The sequence below is a fragment of the Humulus lupulus genome, chromosome 1 (assembly GCF_963169125.1).
Source record: "Humulus lupulus chromosome 1, drHumLupu1.1, whole genome shotgun sequence".
In the NCBI taxonomy this organism is placed as follows: Eukaryota; Viridiplantae; Streptophyta; class Magnoliopsida; order Rosales; family Cannabaceae; genus Humulus; species Humulus lupulus.
Window position 1 is genome coordinate 131,435,381 of NC_084793.1, and position 24,842 is coordinate 131,460,222.

Genomic DNA, 24,842 nt, shown 5'->3' on the forward strand with positions numbered 1-24,842 from the left:
AGAGTCATTCTTTTAGCCTAAAATCGAACCTTATGTAAACTTAGACATGGCCAGAGCACAAAAAGATATTGAACAAAGTAAAAAACTCACTCGAAAATAAAGAAATGAAATATTCTAACTAGATGAGAAAATACTTACAACTTTTACGGTTGTTCGATGAGAATGTTGATGCGTCCATAGGCAGGAGCTTGAAAGCTACTGGGAAACTGAAGGGCGATGAGGGTTTTGGGAAAAGTTTGAGAGAAGAAGGGAATTTTTGTTTCTGAAAGGACAGTTTATGAATACAAAGGTGGTAAGGTTCATGTCTGATCTTCTTATTTATATGTAAACTTTGAGAATTAGTTGGGTCATCCAATTAGGCCAGCTCGAGATCCAAACGCCAAGATTAAATGAGTCGTCCAGCGAAAAAAAGCTGACAGGACAGTTATCACAATCCTCGAAACCCGAACAGACGCTAATTATATACGGCCACATGTTCAACCCTCGAGTAGTAGGCAGACACGATTTTACATGACAGAAGCCTAAAAGCCCATGCTGTGCATGTCAGAAAGTGATGACGTCAAGCACGAGCAGGAGCTTGGGCGGCAAATGTTGTAAAATAAAATTTAGCACGAGTTTAATCACTCAACTAGGGATACAGTTGGCAGATATGAGTAGTTTGAGTTAAGACTTGGCAATATGACATTCAGATAATTATCAGGTCGCCTTTTAGGATGACAGTCCAGTTCGAGACATATAGTGGCCAGATCCCCGTTAGGGCACTCTGAACTTAATTCGAACAAAGGTTTGGATAATCTTCGATCACCAACTCAATGAAGATGTTTAGCCCGTGGAAACCTAGTAATGACGCATACTGAAGAATCCCGAGAGAATTGGAGGCTCTTTATACACTCATTATGTAACAACCCAAAATTACTAATAAGGCTTAAGGGCCTTGATTAGTGTGCCAGGAGGGAATAATTAGTTTATGCGTGATTTAAATGGTTAAATGCATGATTATGTGATAAGCATGCTTATATGATTATATGGATATATGAGATGCATGATTATGAGTTTCAATATGCACGTAGGCCCTGTTTGGATTATAAGGGCGTATTCGTAATTTTGGCCCATTGAGGGAATACATGTAATTATCTGTGATAAATTGTTAAGAACACATTATTATGTTGATATATTTGCAGCTTGTGACTCAAGGCGATCCTAGTGAGCGGTTTAGCGAAATAGTCACAACGAGGGTTTATACCCGGCTCGGGGGAGCCTGGGGGTATTTTTGGGAATTTGGGAAATATATTGGAGACTACTGGATATTGAGGAAAATAATTGGTGATTAGTTAGGTGACAGGCTTTAAGTGGCAATCATTAGGGACATTTGAGGAATCAGTGGGAATTGGGAACAAATGACCAAAATGCCCTTAAAATGTTTAAAGGCTTCGATTTTAATGGGAGGGCAAAATGGTCATTTGATGGTTAAAAAGAGGATAAGGGTCTTTCTGCCTTTTTATACTTAATGGGATTTGAAGAATGTGTTAGAAGCTGAAGGAAAGAAAAGGAAGAAAGAAAGAAGAAAAACAGAGAGATTCGTTTTTCTCTCCCTATCGATCACTTTCTCTCTCACTCTCCTTGAGGATTTTTGAAGTTGTAACTCAGAGAAAGCTTAGGCTAGAGCTTGGGGCTTGGGTTCTTGGTGAAGCTAGAAGATTTATTAGGAATTAGCTACCCAATTAAGGTAAAGTTTAAAAGTTTTGATGAGTTTTTTGAGTTTTGTTGGAGTTGATTTCTGAACTTGAACTTTGGATGGAAATTAAGGGATTTGAGCTTTGGGAACTGAGGAGCTAAAGGCTGGAAGGGCATAGAGGGCAACCTAGGGTCGAATTCTCCATTAAAGGTAACAATTCTAGACTTGATCATTTGAGTTTCTGGGTTGTTTCTGGTTATTCTGATGAGTTTTTTAGCTTCAAACTCAATTCTTGTTTTTCTGTGTTTAATGATGCATGTGGCCAAGTTTGATGTCAATGGGCCATATGGGATGAGATGTAGTGGATGGTAGGCTTAATTTGAAGTGTGGTTGATGTTTGGAGGGGATTTATGGAGTTTTGGCTCGGGAAAATTCGAAGGAAAAATTCAGGGGATTTCTGGTGTTGTCTATAGCGTTGTCGCGCTTGCAGTAGAGCACTACAGCACTATGCCTGGGTTTTCAGGGGGATTTTGTTTTTGTTTGTAGCGCTGTAGCGCCCACCTTGTGGTGCTGTAGCGCTACCCTGCCTTCAGAAATGGATTTTTGGGTATTTTTCTTAGGGTTTTCGCTCGGGGGCCTGAGGTTTGATTCCATCACCTCGTTTGGTGGAATTGGGGCTTCCCGAGGGCTTGGGATTGGTCCCAAGGTTAGGTTATAAAATTGAGGTTTAACGATGGTTCTATTTTGCGGTTATGACTAGGTGTACGCTAGGGCTCAGACGGGTTCATGCTAGAAGGTCGTTTTCATTAATCAAAGCAATCGGAATCAAAGGTAAGAAACTGCACTCGGTTTTGTGATTATGTTGGGACTAAGAGTTCCCTATATTTGTATGTGATGTCATAAGATGGTATTATGACATGGGGACATGCGATAAATGACCTAAGAGTGTCAGAATCAATAATTGCACGCAGTTCGCAGCTCGGCCATTGGTAGTTGAGGTTAAGTACATAATCACTGAGCTCGGCCTAAGCGAGTCGCAGTTAGTGGGATAATCAGAGGGTGCAGCCTAAGGGCATCGATCCTGGATATTCTGTGGTATGTTTATTGTTATTTAACTAATGATTATGACAAGTTTGTTATCTGGATCACTGATTATTAGCTTATAGTTTGATGTCTTAGATTATGTGGGCAATATGACCTGTTGTATATTTGAGTGATGATTTGTGAAATATTTGACTGTTGATTATCGTTTATGCTCTGTAACATGGCTTTCTTTCTGGGCCTTGGCTCACGGGTGCTGCGTGGTGCAGGTAAAGGCAAGGGCAAGGTGGACCAGTCTTGAGTTGGAGAGCTCTGGGGCTGAATGTACATAGTTAGCTGATCGGCCGCCATGGTCGTTAGATGGTATAGGGACAGGAGAACCTAAAATGTCTATTTCGCCCTTAGAGCGGCCAGTAGTTGTATATATATCCTGAAATTTTGTAAACTGTCCTTTAAACTCTATATATTTTGGGATCCCATGTACGAAATGTTTATTTAAATGAAATGTATCTTTTATCACCAAAATCTTTTAACCCTAGTTCAATTATAGTTTCTGTAACACGTTTCTAACTAAATGACTTGATTAACAAGTTTTGCACCTTCATAAACAGAGAGTGTAACGGTCTTGGCTACCCAAGGCGTTACACATTAATATTCAAGTTGTATTGAACATTTATCATTTATTATCCAAGATAGCTGGAGTATATTCTATTATGAAATCATATCCCAATGTAAATGGGAATTATCTGTATTAAATGTATATCATATTTATGCACACGGTTACCCAAACTTGTCTTGGAAATTCCACTATAAATATCAGGGATAATGGACAAGAAAAGGGACGACCTTTCTGTACTAATGAAACTCTGTAGAAAATGTGAGAGAAGAGCAATAATATTGTCTCATGGACTAGGTGGAATTTAACCACTGAACCATGTAAAATTGTGTGTGCACAAAAGGGTTCTTATAAGTTCATTACGGTTTGCTAATAATCACTAATATTCTTATTAGATTTCTAAATCTACTGTTGGTGAAAAACCGCGTCAACTTATTTATATTTAATTTAAAGGTGATATTTTAAGATAATAGTTAATTTTGAATTAACTGATATTTATGTTGGGATAAATATATTGTCTTAAATCTCGATTAAACAAACAAATGAAAAAACTAGGGAAGCCTGATACAGGCTTGGGCGACACACACTATATTGTATAGTGTGTGGCGCCTATAACAAGGAATTAATCCCTATGATTTGAATTTTGAATTTTAAATCATTTTTTTTAATAATTTATTCAATTATTCTTTTTAAATATGATTTAAATAAATAATTAGATGTAAATATCTAATCAGTTTTAAATTTGAATTAAATAAAGATTATTTAATTAGATTAAATATCTTTAAAAGTCTGATAGTACGTGACTTTCAGAATAAGATTTCATTATTATTATTTTGAGAAATAAAAATATAGACTCTCTCTTTAAAGCGATAATTTTCTCTAAACTTGAAAACTATTCTAAATCTTATCTTTGTCAAAACTCTATAGATTTCATGTGTTGAGTACATCTAGGGAGTCATATAAATCAACATTATGAATCTTACGTGCCCACAAATGTCCTAGTGTGTTTGAGGATTGGTCTTGAAGATCAAGGTGTGAGATCTCAAAACACTGGATAGGAAGATCATTGATTTATACAAAAAGACTCAAGGACAATTGATAAGCTATAGGAGGTAATCCCTGATCTGTTTGTATGTGATTTAATATTCATATATGTGTATGATCCTGGCTAGTATTAATATTTATTAAAATTGGTCCATATATTTCACTGCGTACCTTTGATTTGATCATTTAATACTAACAAGGCCCCCATCTGCACAGCTCCTAGACACGCAGCTCCCAGACACACAAATCCCAGTCATGGCACTTGAGGTTGCAAGAATCCCGTAGGAACTCTGTGGGTCCCTTCACGAGATGGCAAATTATTTGGTGGGTCAAGCCAACCAGGTGAATGTCAAGGACCTAAGGGCCATAGAGGAGCATCCTGGAGTCGGCCTTGGAAATGAATCTGACTGTAAGTTATTCTCTTTCTTGTCACTTCTCCCTTTTTTTTTCTTTTTGCGAGCTAATCCTGCTATATATTCGGTAAAGCGCCCTAATATACTACTTTATAAAAACTTTGCTCAACTCATAATTAATAAAAAATACCACTTGAAAGATAAACTCAGTGGGACTTTGATAAAACATGCAAGTTTTGGCCCAATAGTTAAAAGTAAAAATAAGGTATTCGTATGCAATGTCTAAACAAAAATAAAAGTTTAAGTCCCACTGGCATATTTGAAAATAAAATCTATAACATAGTTTCTTTAAATCTCGGCGCTAATATTGATCATTTATTCGCTGATAGAAAACCCCCACGCTACACACACTTAGACGTCGGAACTCCCCACATCACAACACGTGCGAAAGAGAAACCCTATTGATTACATGAAAAGGGGAAAGTAAGGTGGTGAGCTAAAAGCCTAGTAAGGAAGTACAACAAAATCAAAGAAAAGTCAAGAAAGGCATGTATCATATAACATAACAATTCATAACATCATCATACTCATATTTCATAATCATAAATGAAATCATAGTCATCCATCACATTAATACAACATAAGAATACTCTTTGTGATCATGACACCTCTGTTGTCCATGTTACATCTTTGAGGTAACTAGGCTGGTAAAACCTCCTCTGTTGTCCATGCCACATCTTTGAGTTACGTCATATCCTTGGTAACTCCTTTGTTGCATTGCGTTCAGCACGCTAGCAACATTCTCTTTTTCATTCATCATACAAACCCATGAAATCCAATTCACATAAAATCAAAGAAAAATACATGTTGCATCATACTTGTCGTAGCATATCAAGAAAGAATTCTACTTTTCCATATAACTTAGTTTATCATCAAAACATAGCATCATCATTTATAGTACACTGTTTCTTGTAACATACAAGTCTTACCATTTCATAGCATAAACATAGAAATTCTATCTTACATCCTTACCTCAGGTCCGAGCAATGCAAAATAAGAATACGCCACAACGAACCTATAATCATAACCAAATGTTCGTCTCTTAGAATCATCTAAGACTAATCATGCCCAACATACATACCCCAAGTGTGCATGAGCCATGCACACGTGACACAAGTTGCAAAATAATTGAAAACATCCAACATTTCCACATAAAATCATAAAAAAATAATGTTAATTCTACCTATTAACCCTTCATGGTTACAAAGTAAAAGCCATTTATTTGAATAATATGCATATATTTGAACGTAAAAATGCATTTTCATTTGACATGCATACGTGGGAGCGTTATTAAAATCTAACGTTTAAAACGATAATTCCTGCAAGTTTATTTCTTGTCTCTTCAAACAAAATTCAGCAACAAATTTATTTACCATGAATTGTTTCTCTAACATATTTACTTTGTAAAATAATCCATTAAGCCCTTTCTAATTTCTCGTAAATAATAATTCTATTTATTATTTAAATAACATAAAAAATGTGACAAAATTTGTAGCAATTTAGAATAATTAAATAAGTTTCTTGTTTCCTTTAGAAAATAATTACTACTCATCTAAAAAAAACTGCATATTTTTAAATGTAAAAATTCATAATTAAATTGTGGAAAATCACATTTTCATATATATTATTAACGACTTAAATTATTGAGGTGTAAGACTTATTTATCCTAATTAAAATAATTATTTTAGCTTAATAACCCAAAGTTTCAGCAACTATTATTTTGTTTAAAATCCACAAATGAATTTAAACCATAATTTTTTTTCTCATTTTAAATAAAAAAAACTTTACATAAATAATAATGTGAAATATACATATTTACATTTTTAAAATACCACATTTATCATATACACAACTTGGGGTTCAATTTATTTGATCCACTAGTTTTATTTATCTCATTTAAAAGACTTTTCTTATTATTAACAAAAAAATTCAGCAACAATTCATTCAATCAAAATCACAAACTTAGATTAAAACTATATTTTTCTTTCATAAAATATACAAAAATCTGCATGTATCAATTTGATAAAAGCACCATTAACATGTGAAAAAAATATGCCATTATTATTTACTTAGTCAAATACCATTTTGAAGAATCATATGTGCATTTCAAAACATTAATTTACCATTATCCTCACAAATTATAAAAAAGAAAAACAACAAGCATAAATAAAAGAAAAACCAACTTTAATCATGTCTTGAATATAACCCCTAACATGTTTCTATCATTCATGTATTCAAGGGTATGGGTAGCCTTGGGATCCGCGATTGAGAATGATTGGTTCTTATGCAATCTTGGGGATATTCATGGATCCCTCAAGAGTTAGATGGTTCTTATGTTTCTTTGGACACTAAAAAGAAACACAACTTCAAAGTTCAAAGTGTGTTTCTTCAAGCGACATTGGGTAGCGCTCCAAGGTTGAGTCCACCAAAGTTGGCCATACACATCAAGCAAGAGAAAAAGAAGGAGTCTACAAGCACACTTAAAAGTCTACTTATAGACTCAAGGGCAAGTGTAAATATCGAGTAATATCCTAAGAAATATTTGAAATGGCGTCCATTCTCGAAGGCTTTCCAAGGTCCAATGTGCCCACGCCAAGGTGATAAGCTAAAGTGTCGAGATACATAGACACAGGCATCCAAGCATAAGTCTTCAAGGGTTGTCATGTGAGGGACTCGCCATGCAAGGCTGCCCTATGTCTCGCTATGCGAGGCTTCCTTGTGTCGCGCCGTGCGAGTCCCCCACGCACACCCAAGTAGCCAGACGCGGGTACCCAAAGGCATCACCCTCGTTATGTGAGGGTCAAGTCGAGTCCCCCACGCACACCCAAGTACCCAGACGCAGGTACCCTGAGGCATCACCCTCGTTATGCGAGGGTCAAGGCGAGTCCCCCGCGTACACCCAAGTACCCGGACATGGGTACCCCCAAGGCATCATCCTCGCTATGCAAGGGTCAAGGTAAGCCCCCCGCGTGCCCGGACATGGGTACCCCAAGGCATCACCCTCACTATGCGAGGGTCAAGGTGAGCCTCCCGCGCACCGCGTCTACGCGAGGCGTCGCACTTAGCCACCGTGTGATCAGCCTAGGCTAACCTCGCTATGCGAGGGGCCAGCCCCGCCGCTTCTCATGGGTCCCGCACCCATGGGCGCATGCGTCCGCACCATTGGCCACCCTTGCTAGGTGAGGCATAGCCCCACTACTTCTTATGTTTGGAGCCTCCTCAATATGCGTACGAGGAAGACTTGGAAACACCAAATGGGTATGTCAAATGAACATTAGGCGCCAAACATGAAGCGATGAGCATGGCTGGGTCCAAGGCATGTGTACTGGCACAAGATGTACGGTTGTGAAGAGGATGGAGGCGTGGCTCTGCCATCTGCATCTAAGTAGTAGTGGCGGTACGAACCCGTACGGAGAGTGGAGGCATTACCTGAGCACCCCCGACAATGTTCCAGAGTCCACAGTACGATGTCCTGCACCACTACTTGGGCATTGTCAGGGTAGACACCACTATGTCCTGAGCCACTACCCTGACCCTGTACCTGCATACGTACACGTCCCCTGGGACCCACTTGTATCAGGGGGCCAATAGAGCCCACCTATAAATAGATTTTGACCCCTCAGGTTAAGGGGTTGGAAAACTGATTGTATGGGAGACGTTTAAGTAATATATGATCCCTGTTCCATTGTGGCTCTGGTTTTTCTGTTGATTCAAGTTCTTTCCATTTGATTCTAAGCTTTTCGTAGTATAAAATCTGAGTTTTCTAACCTTTAATCGTTGACGAGTTCTTACCGTCAACAGTTTGGTGCCGTCTGTGGGAAGGATAAGTGTCAAGCCATTGTTCTTCCATTATTTCCGGCAGGAAGAAATGCCAAGACGTTCTAAACGACTGAGAGAGCCACGAGAGTTGGAGGTCCGCCTTGATGGAGATTAGTTGAAGGCCTCCATGAAGAACCCTCCTCCATTCAGAGATGCAGAAGCCCAAAAGGAACCCGAAGTTCATGTAGTAGTTTGGGAGGCTTCATCCCCGGTCGTCCTTCCCGATGAGAATAATCCGAGGCCAACCGTTCCCCCTGCAAAAGATGCCGACGAGTTCCTGCCCCCAAGGCCGCCACAGGTGCCAAACTCCGGCCGGCAGGACCCGGGCCCATCGATGCGCAAACCTGACAAGCATCCCCGGGTCCATTCCGTGAGCTCGAGTTCAAGGTCTCGATTCTATGAAGAGGAGATACGTGAACTACACCGCTAGAACCAAAGGCTTGAAACCACCTTAGAGAACATGCAGGAGGTGTTGAATGGCCTGTTGCAAGGGAAGTCAAACATATCACTCCCTAAGCGAAAAGAGAGAGGCCGAGGGGGGGCAGAGACCATTGTCCCAGTAGACGATGGGAAGACTCGACTCTCCACCAGTAACACCCCCCAGGGGAAGCAGCATGAACGTCCCGGACCGTCGAAGCAGCCTCCGAGGCCAGAGCAGAAGAACAACGTTGGCCCTCATAATGACGTTGAGGTCACTTCAAGGAAGACATCCTCAGATCTACAAGAAGAGCTCAACAAGAGGAGGGCAGGTAAGAGGACTACCCCTCCTACTGTCCCCCGGGATGGCAAAGGAAAGGAAGATGTCAATTCGTCCATGTTGAGAGACTCCCTGAAGAAGAGGAGGCAAGACCTCGATATAGAGATGAGGAGCCTGCGGAGCAAGATTGTCACTGCATTTGGAGGACAAACCATTGAGGACGAGTTCGACCATGAATCGCCCTTCACCAAAGAGATCCAAGCCATCCGACTCCCAAACAACTTCAAGGAGCCTCATATGACCCCGTATGAAGGAAGCACATACCCCAAATACCATCTGGATGCATTCAACGACTTGATGAAGTTAAGGGGGATTAGTAGCGGAGACAGGTGCCATTGCTTTGCTGTCACACTGAAAGGACCTGCGTACAAATGGTTTACGAGACTTAGACCAAGGTCCATCAGGTCTTGGCAGCAGTTTTCAGATGAATTTCTCCAACAGCATCACGCCGTGCGTGATTACACAATGCCGGGCACCAGCCTCGCCAATGTGAAGTAGGGAGAAAACGAGAGTCTAAAGGGCTACATACACAGGTTTAACATGGAGGCAGCCAAAGTAGGGAGCCTGACCCGTAGGGAGTTAAAAATGGCCATCACAGCAGGGGTGCGTCCAGGAAGCAAATTGTGGGATAATATGCTCAAAAGGGAAGTCACTGACCTAGATGACTTCTACAAGAGAGCGCAGAAGTACATTCGTGTGGAGGATGGCCATGTGAACTTAAAGGCAGGAAAGAGTGAATCACACGTAAAGTCCCTAGCTAATGAAGGGTCGAATGAAGCGAAAAAGAAGAGGACGTATGAAGGGTCGAGAGATGATCAACATAGAAGGACCAAGCGCGGAAGTGACCATAAGCAAACGCCCTACACCTTCTACACGAACCTGACAGACACCAGTGAGCATATCTACCTCACAAATGAGGATCGGGTTCCCTTCAAAAGGCCCCCACCGATGAGAAGAGACCGGTCCATGAGGGACCCTGGCAAATACTATCAATACCACAAGGATATCGGCCATACCACGGTAGAATGTACCCATTTGAAGGAAGAAATTGAAGAGCTCATCCGAAGGGGATACCTAGGCCGATATGTCAGAAGAGAGAAGAAGAAATCAGAGGACGAGTCGGTGATACCTCGGACACAAGGGGGAGCCCCAGAGATACAAGGAGAGGTGAGAATAATTTTCGGAGGTCCGGGGTTTGGGGGAGAGTCTAGGAAGGGTCGAGACAGATACTCTAGAGAAGCTAGATGGAGTCCACCACCGTGTGTTATGAGTTTGGAGCAAGGACCCCCGAAAAGCTTTAAGGGAGAAAATGACTCAATCACTTTTACAGAGGAGGATGCACGAGGGGTGCACTTCCCTCATAATGATCCTTTGGTGTTGACTGTTCAGTTGGCCAACCTGCGGGTGCATCGGGTCCTTGTAGACAATGGAAGTTCAATAGATATCTTATATCGCCCCTCCATGGAGAGGATGGGTTTGGGCATCACACACTTGAAACCCTATCAATCCTCCTTATACAGGTTCACGGGGGACTCGATACAACCTTTAGGGGTGATCGAATTAGCACTCACCATGGGAGAGCAACCCCGACAAACCACAATCATGACAAACTTCATCGTAGTAGATTGTGCTTCAGCTTTCTATGCGGTATTGGGGAGACCATCCCTAGGAGAATTGAAAGTGAGCACTTCAATATATCACCTCGCCATCAAGTTCCCAACTCCTGGTGCAGTAGAGAGTATGAAGGGAGAACAAAGAGAGGCAAGGGAGTGTTATAACACTTCCCTTCGCACGGCTGCAAAACCACGAGAACTGATTGCGATGGTGATGCATGGGGGCACAGACCCGCAGGAACTAGACCCCAGAATCATGGAGGGACCAACCCAGTAAGACTACCAGTAAAACTCCCACATCTAATGCAAGCAGTAGCTGTGTTGAGTTTGTTGTAGGATATGTTATCTTAGTAGACGGGAATCAAAGAGGTTACCTAGATAACCTCCCAACTAGATGTAAGCCTTATATATATATATCGTTGTAATCTGACTATTATGAATGAAAATGTTCACAACTTCACATGTTATTTTTCTTCTTTATGCGAGCATCAACCAAAGTGCCTGCTGAAATAAATCTCACCAAGCACTTGGGGGGTAGGACAGGAGGCACGAGTAACAAAAAAAAATCTCTTATATTCAAAAGGATTAGCTACCCTTATGAATATCAAGGAAACATTTTAAAAGGATGACCTCCAACTAAAGGTCGACACCCCAAGCGGTAAGGCCGTAAGGAGGGAATCTCCCAATAAGTCTAGAACGACCATTAAGCCGGCTAGCCAAAAAGGGTCCTACAAGAGACCCTTGAAAAAATAGTACTATGTATAACGACGGGAAGGACGCTTCTCGCAAAAAGTAACAAGCGCACGCAAAGAATGTAAAATGACCCCAAGAGCCCAATGGGTTAACATGTCCTTACAAGTATAATCAAGGTGCACCAGAAAGATTATCGCCATCAGATCAAGGAAGAGATATGTAATCCACAAGCAATAATAATAAGAGGGACTTACCAAAGCCCCTTAAGTTTGATGAACACAAAAGAAAAAAAAGGAGAAATAATGTGAGGGATTACATAACAATAACATACATAGGCCGAATACAAAGGAACCTACAAATCTCCATCCTCACCCTCCCACTTAGAAATCTTCTCGATGGCACAGTCCCCAAAAGGAGACAGGTCAACGGTGGGGTTGGTCCTCCAAACAGCATGCAACGTGTTCTCGACTATGCGATTCTCAGCGTTCACAAGCTCAGCCTCGAGCACAGCAATCCTCCCATTTAGAGTTTGGATGGTAGCCTCCAGCTGACTGTTGGTGTGAGAGGTTGATGCAGCCCAGGCTAAGGTGGCATCCCTCTGGCAAACTGCCTCGGTCAATTGACTTGACAAGGCATCCTTTGCAACCTCGGCCACCGATAGGTTCCCCGGTGCCTCCTCAAGCTCGTGTTGCAACTGTTGGGTCGATAAAGAGTTGGAAGCGATCAACCGATGACTCAAGATGGAAGCCTAGGTAAGGGCAAGGACGTGGAACAGAGCCCCAAGGGTTAGGTGACAAAAATAAAATGTATATATATCTATCATAAATGAATAAACCAAGTATCTCGACAAGTACCTGCAAGGAGGCTCGCATATAGGCGTCTTCAAGCTCAGCCTCAGGGACATTGTGCAAGGTACCCCACTCACCTTTGGGAAAGTTTCCCAGATGATGGCTCAGGACTTCCCCATACTGGCTCGCCAGAGGATGATCTTCGGAAGCAGGAACATAAGCTTGGCCGGGGGAGGCACATGTGCTTGCCGAGGCACGCTTTGTCAGGGATGGGGACCGAGAAGGTCCTGATCCATCTGCAGTTGTGCAGGGAGCAGAAGAGTGCGGAGTCATCTCCTTGGGTAAAGAGGCGCTTGAAGACACCCGCCTAGAACGTCTCCTCGGGGGTAGAGGAGCCCCAGCAAAAGAAGGAATAACAAAATTCCTTTTAGGCAAAGAAGAGCGAGAGCCGGAGGCATCAAAGGAAAACTCACCGCCAAGCATCGATGGTGGCGTCCGAGAGCTAACACCACCAGTATGATTGTCATCGGCCACGCCCCCAGCCATGTCGGCAGTAGTGTGCAAGCACAAGTAGTTCTCAGATACTATTCTCTCCTCAACATCCATATGACCGCCCGAAGGGTAGACATAGTCCATATCGGCTACCTCGTTATAATTACCTTCATCGTGGCCGTATAGCCACGGACCTGCAGGTTCAGGTTCGGGGGGGCATGGATTTGCAAGTTCGGGGGGCACAAGGCATTGATCTGCAGGCTCGGGGGGTGCAGGACATGGACCTGCAGGGTCGGGTGATGCAGGGCAAGGACCCGCAGGGTCAGGTGATGCAGGGCGTGGATCCTCAGATTCAAAGGAAACGGAGCATAGGGTTACTGTCTGGTCCGGGGTCAGCAGCCTGTACAAGCAAAGGTTGCTCTCTGTAAAATGGGCGCTGGCTTGTTTGCATCCCTTTGACAAGGCCAGGATTTGCATTACTCGATCACGAGCTGACCGTTTCAAGTTGGAACCAACAACCCCTAAGAGACCTGCCACCAAACGAAAAGAAATAACTACAGTTAGAAAAGCCATAAAAAAAAGAGAGAAGCCGAGTAAAAAGAGAAACCTCTAATATATGGGATCAAAGTGAGAATAGCCTTACGTGGGGTGTTGAAGCTAGTGTGTCTGGTCTGCCCGCTATTGGAAATGGAGCCCCCCACGAGGGAACTCCCTTTAAGGGTCGCAGCTTTCTGGAGTTGGTAGAACCTGGGGGCAGATGTATTCTCCCTCAGGGTGTAGAAGTAATGAACCTCGCTCATCGAAGGCCCCCTAGAGTGCACCTGATGGTACAACACATATAGGCAGCTAAGCGTCACCCAGGAGTTGGGGGACAATTGTAGTGGCGCCAAGTCAAAGTAGTTCAACACTTTGACAATAAAAGGGTGAAGTAGCAAAGCCCCACCAGATCGGATTATGGAATCGCTGAAGGCCACGAACCCTTCTGGCGGTTCGGATGCGCGTTCATTGCGCTCTGGTATAACAAACTTGAGATTCAATGCTAGTTAATGAGCTTTTAGCATGTTGCCCAGTTTCTTCAGGGTAAGTGCGGACCTACCTATTTCTTCGGAAGTGTCCAAGGCTTTCTTTGACATCTCAGGTACCTGGACAAAGATAGGCAGCTTATGAGCAATAGACTTTCTAAGGATCCTGGAAGACCCCCCACGTGTCCTATGTCTACCAGCACTTTGGTTGACCCTAGGGCGCAAGACCTGGGATAGGAGAGGAAGCGCGGGCGGAATCATGGAAAGGAACTCCGGTTCAACCAATTCACGTCTACCGCCTTCGAAGGAGGGATCCCTATGACCGGGAGACTCATCACGACGAAAGGAAAAAGGCTCAGGGGGCAAGTTTTCTTCTAGGCAAGCAATTTCAGAAAGGCAATCCTGGAGGATTGATTGTAGCTGGGAAATGTATGTCGCATGCTGGAGAGAGAAACCTAAACCTGCATCCCCGGTGTTGGATTTTAGTTCCCTCTCTAGGTTGCATGCTTTCTATCTGAGGTAAGAAAGTCTTCGGAGGTAGAGCGTCCGCATACCCCCACGGTTAGAGGATCCACGTACGTCGGCCTTCAAGTCGGAGGATGACAACTCAATGAATACTACGTTGGACGGACCTTTAGAACATCGCATAGCCTAGACGCCATGGACCAGCTTAGACTCAAGGGCATATATGCATAAGGGTTACCCTATATCTACAACATGAGTGTGAGGGGTATAAGAAAAGGGCCTATGCACATGTACTGGAAAGGCCATGCGAAAAGAATGATAATCTCTAAAGAATGAGTGCCGTGCAACCATAAATTCTACCCCCGCATAGTCAATATAAAGAAAGGAGAGGAAGGAGGCATACCTGGAGGTATATATGTGAAGCCGAAGGTGTGCAAGGATAGACTTGTGGAGGCGTAGGGTCGGTTGAGCGATATGTAAGGGCAAGACTGTTGGAGCGAAAGAATGCCTAGTGTCACCACAATGCTAGTAAAAAAAAAAAAGGGCAAAGGAATCAGAAAAAAATAATAATAAAAAAAAAAAGAAAAAAAAAAAGAAGGATGAACAATCGAAATGGAAGGAAAATTACCTCAATAATGCTTCTATGGGGAATAGAACCTTTGAGCTCTTGGAAGAGGCTTAGAGGGAATACCACTAAGCTAGGCAAGCTTTTGTGTGGAGAAATGACTCCAAGCCTTGGGGTATTTATAAGGGAGGTCAAGGCCCCCTAGCCATTGGATTCAAGTCCCTACGAATGGTGGAGATCAAGGGTGTGGGTAGCCTTGGGATCCGCGATTGAGAATGATTGGTTCTTATGCAATCTTGGGGATATTCATGGATCCCTCAAGAGTTAGATGGTTTTCATGTTTCTTTGGACACTAAAAAGAAACACAACTTCAAAGTTCAAAGTGTGTTTCTTCAAGCGACATTGGGTAGCGCTCCAAGGTTGAGTCCACCGAAGTTGGCCATACACATCAAGCAAGAGAAAAAGAAGGAGTCTCCAAGCACACTTAAAAGTCTACTTATAGACTCGGGGGCAAGTGTAAATATCGAATAATATCCTAAGAAATATTTGAAATGGCGTCCATTCTCGAAGGCTTTCCAAGGTCCAATGTGCCCACGCCAAGGTGATAAGCTAAAGTGTCGAGATACATAGACACAGGCATCCGAGCATAATTCTTCAAGGGTTGTCATGTGAGGGACTCGCCATGCAAGGCTACCCTATGTCTCGCAATGCAAGGCCTCCTTGTGTCGCGCCGTGCGAGTCCCCCACGCACACCCAAGTACCCAGACGTGGGTACCCCGAGGCATCGCCCTCGTTATGCGAGGATTAAGGTCAGTCCCCCACGCACACCCAAGTACCCAAATGCGGGTACCCCAAGGCATCACCCTCGCTACGCGAGGGTCAAGGTGAGCCTCCCACGCACCGCGTCTACGCGAGGCGTCGCACCCAGCCGCCGTGTTATCAGCCTAGGCTAACCTCACTATGCGAGGGGCCAGCCCCGCCGCTTCTCACGGGTCCTGCGCCCATGGACGCATGTGTCCGCAACGTTGGCCACCCTCGCTAGGTGAGGGCATAGCCCACTACTTCTCATGTTTGGAGCCTCCACAATATGTGTACGAGGAACACTTGGAAACACCAGATGGGTTTGTCAAATGAACATTAGGCGCCAAACGTGAAGTGATGACCACGATTGGGTGCAAGGCACGTGTACTGGCATGAGATGTACGGGTGTGAAGAGGATGGAGGTGTGGCTCTGCCATCTGCATCTAAGGAGTAGTGGCAGTACGAACCCATACAGAGAGTGGAGGCACTACCTGAGCACCCCTGACAATGTTCCAGAGTCGACAGTACGATGTCCCGCACCACTACTTGGGCATTGTCAAGGTAGACAACACTATGTCCTGAGCCACTACCCTGACCCTATACCTGCATACGTACACGTCCCCTGGGACCCACTTGTATCAGGGGGCCAATAGAGCCCACCTATAAATAGATTTCGACCCCTCAGGTTAAAGGGTTGGAAAACTGATTGTATGGGAGACGTTTAAGTAATATATGATCCCTGTTCCATTGTGGCTCTGGTTTTTCTGTTGATTCAAGTTCTTTCCATCTGATTCTAAGCTTTCCGTAGTATAAAAATCCGAGTTTTCTAACCTTTAATTGTTGGCGAGTTCTTACCGTCAACATCTAAGATTACAATTTGTTATCCAAAAAATAGGCACGGGTGACGTGGCAGGCATTTTTAAACACGTGGCTGACACCTGGCAGAGTTCTGTTCGAACATCGACCAGTAAGACCTTCCTGGCATGGCAGTTGAGTTTTCCTTATGACCAGCATGGTCCTACACTTCGTATATTTCAAGATGATATTGTGGAGATCATAATCAATTCTGAGATTGTCTCAAATGATTCTTGATTATCCGATTAATTAGGACAGAATATCTGTAACAAATTCATGTAGTCCTCCTTGAGCCTATAAATAGAGAAAGATAGCTCAAGGAAGGGACTTTTGGCTTTTGGTTAATTGAAGATATACACTTACGAGAGAATTAGAATTAGAGCTATTGTATTACGATTATATTGCTTATCCCTCTAAGGTTTGTGAAACTCAGAGAACCCTAGTTCTTTGATCACTCATTTGAGATCTCATATCAATAATAGCTTAAGTGGACGTAGGTCATTACCAATTCTTGGGGCCGAACCACTATAAAATCTTGTGTTCTTTACTGTTTTTGTCATTATATTCATTCCAGCACTGGTATCCACATCAAGCGTTTTGACTCCGTGTCAGTTGACCAAAACAAGGGTCAACATTCTGGTGCTTTCATTGAGAGCTTGATACGAAATTGTTGAAGCAGTAATGGCGAAAACAACAAAGAAAACTGGGCAGCCGGCTGGCGCTGCACCATCTCAACCGCCTCCTCCTCCAAACATGGCTGAAAATGAGCCACATTTGGAATTTGATGAGGAAGAACTGGATTTTGAGACGCTGAGATATACCCTAGGGGTATTGCAGGATTAGTTGGCCAATCTGAGGGCCAGCCAAGAAAGTGCTGCGGAGATTATGGCGCGGCAGCAACAAGAGATAGAGCGACAGCACCAGGAGCTAAGTGAAAGACAGGCAGAGATGGACCTTCGTCAGAGGGAGGACATGGCAGCCCTCGAAGCAGCCCTGCAGTTGGCTAAGAATGAGGCTGCACCTGCCTCATAGCCTGATCAACCCGCAAATAGGCCACCTTAAAGGGGTCCCAATCCTAGCCCGCCGATCCAGCCGTCGAGCCCCCAAAGGCCCGAGCAACCGCCAATGCCTCAGGATGATCTCCCACCAAGAGATCCTGAAGCACAGCCTCCATCCCAGGCTGGTCGAGGTTATCCCCCGCAGCCAAGGCAGAATAGGGCCGCGCAGTAGCCCTGTAGTCCTAGACGCCATAGAGGCGAAGAGCCGAACCCACCGAGCAGGGGGCAGCGTCCTTCTGGCAACAGAAGGAACTCAGAGATAAGCTCTGTGTTCCGGGGCCCCCCATGGCATGATAATGCACGGGGACCTACCGACCAACGCAGGCCACCCTCTAACGCTCGGGAAGTTCTGGCCCGAGGAGGCAACCGAGGGGACAGTCGATCCCACCATAGCCAATAAAGGTTCAGAGATGGCCATGGTTACAATGAGGCTGACTCAGGCAGGGGAAATGCCGGTCGGAGAAATGAAGAGAGAGGTGGGGGTAGAAGCCCACCACCTAGGGAAGACCAACCTGAAAGACGTAACGCTGGGGGGCAGCCCAGACAAAATAACATCTTTAACTGGCTCAGAGCAAGCGAGCTACGACGAAGAGATGAAGAATTAAGAGATGTACTCAACGACCGCTGATAACGGCACGATGAGTACATTCCCCCAGCAGCAGAGGCCCCAGTGATTCCTGACATCGTGCAAGCCCAAATAGATGCCATGAACCAAGCAGTACAATAGCTGGTCGGGGGAAGGACGTCTCATATCGAGTACGACAAGAGAAGGGGCACTCCTTTCATTCAAAGGATAGCTGTGGCAGAAACTCCCAGAAAGTTTAAGATGCCCATGCTTCCAAACTTTGATGGGCATGGTGACCCGGTATCTCATGTCAACAAGTTTGAGATACAGATGGACATTTAGAAAGTGTCCGAAGATGCTCGGTGTAGGATCTTTCCTGCAACACTTTCTGACGCTGCACAGGAGTGGTTTTTCAAATTCCCTCATGCAAGTATTGTTTCTTGGGAGATGTTCGTAAAGGAATTTTACGGACAATTCTATGCGGGTCGTGTGCACCTAACTGAGGCGAATCAGCTGGTGGAGATACGCCAGCAAGAAGGAGAGCCACTGAAGGATTATGTCCAGTGCTTCATGCGAGCAGCGGCTGGAGCTAAAACAGTGGGAGATGAGGGCAAGATGATGGCCCTAACTGCAGGAGTTAGGCATCGCACGCCTTTGCGGAGTAGCCTAAAAAAGCATGGAGTTAAGACTACTCAAGAATTCTTGGATCGAGCTGATCGGTACATCAAGCTCGAGGATGCCATCGCCAGCTTTTGTGACCTCAAGTGAGGTTAACACGTCCCTTTTGGCCTTGGTTTTGTGACCTCAAGTGAGGTTAACACGTCCCTTTTGGCATTCTTTTGTGACCTCAAGTGAGGTTAACACGTCCCTTTTGGCATTCTTTTGTGACCCCAGGCAAAGATAAGGGGACTGCCGAGCCCACCAAAGCCGCCAATGGGTCAAAACCCAACGGCAATGGCAAAGGCAACGGGAACGGCAATTTCAATGGCAAGAATGGGGGGAAGCGGTCTCATAATGAACCTTCCACCTCTGAAAACAAATGCGCTAAGGGCAATTGTTATGAACCGCAGTTCACTAACTACACTGCCCTTGTTGAGTCTCGAGGAGAGGTGTATCAGGCCACGAGTTCTAGTGTGCCTTACAAAAGACCCACTCCCATTCGAAAGGATATTTCGAATAGAGATACTACCAAGTTCTGTCGTTATCATAACGACTACAGACACGATACAAATGAGTGCAACCAGCTAAAGGATGAAATCGAGTTCCTTATCAGAAAAGGACACTTGAGAAGATACGTACGGGCCTCGGGAACTTCCCAACAAGAGGCTCCATGTGGCAACGAGCAGGCGCCCACACGCCAATGCTCGCCACCTTTGCATCCTGATCCCGTAGCTGGAACTTTACTCACCATCTGTAGAGGCCCACACCTTGTGGGAAGCAGTAGAAAGGCAAGGGAACGATATGCTTGGACCCTACGCCATGACCAGGACATTGAGATGATGACTGTGGAGGACCAGGCATGGCTCGGTCAGAGGACGGTGAAATAACCTTCTCTGATAGCGACGCCCAGCATGTCTGATTCCCACATTCTGATCCGCTGGTCGTGGATGTTCAAATTGCCAACATGATGGTAAAGAGAGTGCTAGTCGATACAGGAAGTTCAGTAAACATCCTGCACAAGTCTTCGCTGGAACGCATGAAGTTTTCCGTCAAGGATTTGGAGCCCTGCAACCAAACAATTAACGACTTCTCTGGTGAGGGACTTGCCCCAACGGGGTCAATCAGACTTCCAGTAACAGCAGGTACAGCGCCTGCTACCAGGACCTTACTCGCTACTTTCATAGTATTCGATTGTCCTTCAACGTACAATGCTGTAATCGGAAGGCCCATACTGGTTGACCTTCGGGCCGTCACCACAGTATGGCACTTGGCCATGAAATTCCCGACAGACGCAGGGGTAAGACGTGTGTTTTGAAATCAGAGGGAAGCAAGGGAGTGCTACAATGCCTCAATCACGAAGGCAAAGAAGGGAACGTAGAAGAGCACTCCCCCAGATAGGTTGCAGATGACCATTGATACACAAGCCCAATCCGGTGATGGAGTCACCAAATAGGGTGTTGCCCAAAGTGAGGATAAGGATTTAGATCCTCGCTTTGGGGATTTTGAGGAAGATGTTGGACCCGTCGAGGACCTTGAAGAGGTCCTACTTGATGAAAAAGATCCGACCAAAGTTGTAAAGGTCGGTAAAAATTTAGAAGCAACAACGAAGCACACACTGGTGGAATTTTTTAGAAAGAACCAGGAAGTTTTTGCCTGATCACATAAAGACATGGCTGGGATAGATCCTGCAGTTATCAGCCATGTCCTGAACGTTGACAAGAGTTTTCCACCCGTGCAACAGAAAAGAAGGCTGCTCGATAAGGATAGATCGAAAGCCTTAAAAGAGGAAGTTGAAAGACTGAAGGAGAATGGGTTCATCAGGGTGGCGTTCTATCCATCGTGGGTCTCTAATCCAGTACTCGTTTCCAAGCCTAACGGAAAATGGCGAACCTGTGTGGATTTCACAGACCTTAATAAAGCCTGCCCAAAAGATTGCTTCCCTCTCCCAAGGATCGACCAGCTGGTCGATGCAGCTGCAGGACATGAGATCCTCTCTTTCATGGATGCATACTCAGGATACAATCAGATCAGTATGCATCCCCCTGACGAGGATCACACTAGCTTTTGGACCGATACTAGGTTATACTGTTATAAAGTAATGCCCTTCGGACTGAAAAATGCTGGTGCGACTTACCAGCGATTGGTTAACCACGTGTTTAAGGAGTTGATCGGAGTAAACATGGAGGTGTACGTGGACGACATGTTGGTAAAGTAAAAAAAGGCAGAAGAACATGTGAATGATTTATAGGAGTGTTTAAATGTTTTGAACAAATATCAGATAAAGCTAAATCCTCTCAAATGTTCCTTCGGAGTAGGATCAGGGAAATTTTTGGGGTTCATTGTTAATTAGAGAGGAATCGAGGCCAACCCCGAAAAGATCAAAGCCCTGATCGATTTGAAATCGTCGGTGAAAATCAAGGATGTGCAAAGTTTAACTAGAAGGATTGTCGCACTCAGTAGATTTATTTCAAAGTCGACGGATAAATGCGTCCCTTTCTTATATCTACTTAGAGGCAACAAGAAGTTCGAGTGGACTGGAGGCTGCGAACAGGCTTTCCAAGCCTTAAAATCCCACATGGCACAGCCTCCTGTTTTATCAAAGCCTATAGATGGAGGAACTTTGTTCATTTACCTAGTGATCACCGAATATGCTGCTAGTGCAGTGCTAGTACGAGAAGAAGAAGGCGTACAAAAGGCATTTTATTATGTTAGCAAGAGGTTAATCGGTGTCGAATTGAGGTATCCTCCCATCGAAAGATTAGCCTATTGCTTAATTTCGGCCTCAAGGAAGTTACGTCCTTACTTCCAAGCCCATCCCATCACAGTCTTAACTGACCAGCCCCTTCGGCAAGTTCTACAAAAATCGGAGGCGGCTGGACATTTGTTAAAATGGGCAGTCGAACTTGGGCAATTCGATATCACATATTCACCGTGAGCAACAGTAAAGGGACAAGTCTTGGCTGATCTTATCGCCAAATTCACTGAGCTCCCAGACAACAAGCAGTGCGGAAAACCTAGTGCGCCTGAGCCCCAAGTTGAAGCTCCTTCGTGGAAGTTATTCACGAATGGATCATCCAACGAATCTCACGCAAGAGCAGGAGTGATATTGATAACGCCAGAAGGGCATCGATTTCACTGCGCTATTAGGTTCGATTTCACTGCATCAAACAATGAAGCCGAGTATGAAGCACTCCTCGCTGGGTTAAGGTTGGCCAAAGACATGAGTATAAAAGTGCTGGATATTTACAGTGATTCACAGCTGGTAGTGAATCAGGTCTTAGGGGAATATCAAGCACGGGGTCTGAAAATGGTGGCCTACCTGAACAAAACCAAAGATCTGTTGGCGCAATTCGAGAAGTATACCCTCCAACAAATACCTCGAGATCAAAATTCAAACGCAGATGCCTTAGGCAAATTCGCGAGTGCGAAAGATGCTGACACTTTAAATATAGTGCCAGTGGAACGACTACGCGAGCCAAGCATATGAGCAGATGAAACTAGTATGGAAATTCAGATAGAAGATACATGAATGGCACCGTACTTGGAGTATCTCACGAATGGTGTACTACCAGTAGATAGAAACAAAGCCAGGACTCTTCAGAGACAGGCTGCTAGGTACATATTGGTCGATGGTATTCTATACTGATGAGGATACTCCATGCCACTGCTCAGATGTATTACACCAGAAAAGGCTAAAGAACTGATGAAGGAAGTACATGAAGGCTTCTGTGGGGACCACGCTGGGGGGCAGAGCTTATCGAAAAAGATTCTGAGGCAGGGTTATTTCTGGCCGACTATGAACGAAGACTCAAAGGAGTTTGTGCGAAAAATGTGATAAGTGTCCGAGATTTTCCAAGATCCCACTCGCAGCTCCCAATGAGTTAAAGCAAATGCAAAGTCCATGGCCCTTTACAGTATGGGGTATCGATTTAATTGGGTCCTTGCCAACAGGAAAAGGTGGAGTAAAATACGCAGTTGTAGCAGTCGACTACTTCACCAAATGGGCCGAAGCTGAGCCACTCGCTACCATAACGACAAAGAAAGTTCTTGACTTTGTCATCAAGAACATTGTTTGTCGGTATGGATTTCCTCGGATGATTGTCTCAGACAACGGCACCCAGTTTGACAACGACCTATTCACAGACTTCTGCGAAAGGCATGGAATCGTCAAAAGCTTTTCTTCAGTCGTGCATCCACAAGCAAATGGGCAAGTCGAAGCAGTGAATAAAACACTTAAAGATACCTTGAAGAAAAGGCTCGAAGAAGCTAAAGGAGCATGGCCGGAACAACTGCCCGAAGTACTCTGGTCGTATAGAACTTCTCATCGAACAGCAACAGGTCATACCTCGTTTTCCTTAGCATACGGGTATGAGGCTATGTTGCCAGTCGAGTTAGATCCGCCCTCACATCGAAGAATCACATACGACCAAGACTAGAATAACCAACTGTTGATGGAGTCCCTAGACTCGCTTGAGGAGAAACGAGAAAAAGCCCAACTTCGAGTAACTGCGTACCAGCAAAAAGTCGCCTGGTATTTTAACTCAAAAGTAAAAGAAAGAAAGTTCAACGTCGGAGACCTAGTACTTCGACGAGTTTTCTTAAACACCCGCGACCCAGCTGCTGGAGTACTCGGACCAAACTGGGAAGGACCATACCAGATTGAAGAAGTCCTTCATCCAGGCTCATACAAACTTGCACGCTTAAATGGAGACCTCGTTCCGCACTATTGGAATGGAGAACACCTACGCAAGTATTATCAATAAACGGTCCTTCTTAAAGGACTGACTTGTATTAATTTTTACTTTTTACAAGTTTTGAAAAAGGGTTATTCATGTTATATGGCTAATTGCTTATAAGTGTAAGATCTTTCTAAAAGATCACTCGTAAAGACATGTTTAGTCCATTTTAATACAAGAATTATAAGGGATTGTGCGCAGCCAATCATTCTTGCCAACCTTTGTAAACTTTTTTACAAGTATTTGTTCATTACATGTGTTGTTTTGTTGTATTATAAGTGTTACATTTTATACCAAGCAGTAATTTTTGTACAGGTCGTAGTCAAGGCAAGTGACCAAGGACCTAAAGCTCCTCAGTCACTTGGGGGGCATATAAGGTACATCGATAGCAAAGCATACCAAGAGGTATGTAAACACATGAACAAAATAAGTGAAAGCATGCTACGGTACCTGGAGTATTTTTCAAAATTTATATTTTGTTAAATCAAGCCAAAGTACTATGCTATGTTAGGTCATGCGAACAGATGTTATATTAAGTATAAATATTATAATATCAAAGGGAATTCTTTTTGTAACGACCCGAATTTGCTAATAAGGCTTAGGGCCTTGATTAGTGTGCCTGGAGGGCAATACATGAATTATTGTGTTAATATGTGGATTTATGTGAATATATGATAATGATGCATGTTTAGTTGAGTTAAATGTGCATGTGGGCCCCATCTGGATAGTAGGGGTATAAATGTGATAAATGTTATATATATCTGATATGACTGTGCAGCACGATCCGAGACAGTCCTGGGGAGCGATTAGCCCGGAAGTCACAACGGGGTTGAGATTCTGACTCGGGGTGAGTCGAGGGGTAATTTGGGTATTATATGTACTTTGGGGTTATCGGGTTATGGAAATAAATATTTGGAGATATATTTGAGGATAGAATGTCTAGGAGAGAATATTGGGGAAATTTACCATTTTTCCCTTGGGGTCGTTTTGGTACCCCGAGCCTTGAGGTAACCACATAGACTTAAGTTGAATAAAACAAACCTTATAATTATACAGAACACTCAGGAAACCGACTCACTCACTCTCTCTAAACAAGTGGATATCTTCTCTTTGGAGGCTTAAGGGGAAACTTGGAGGAATTAGCTAGAAGTTAGAGGAATTCAG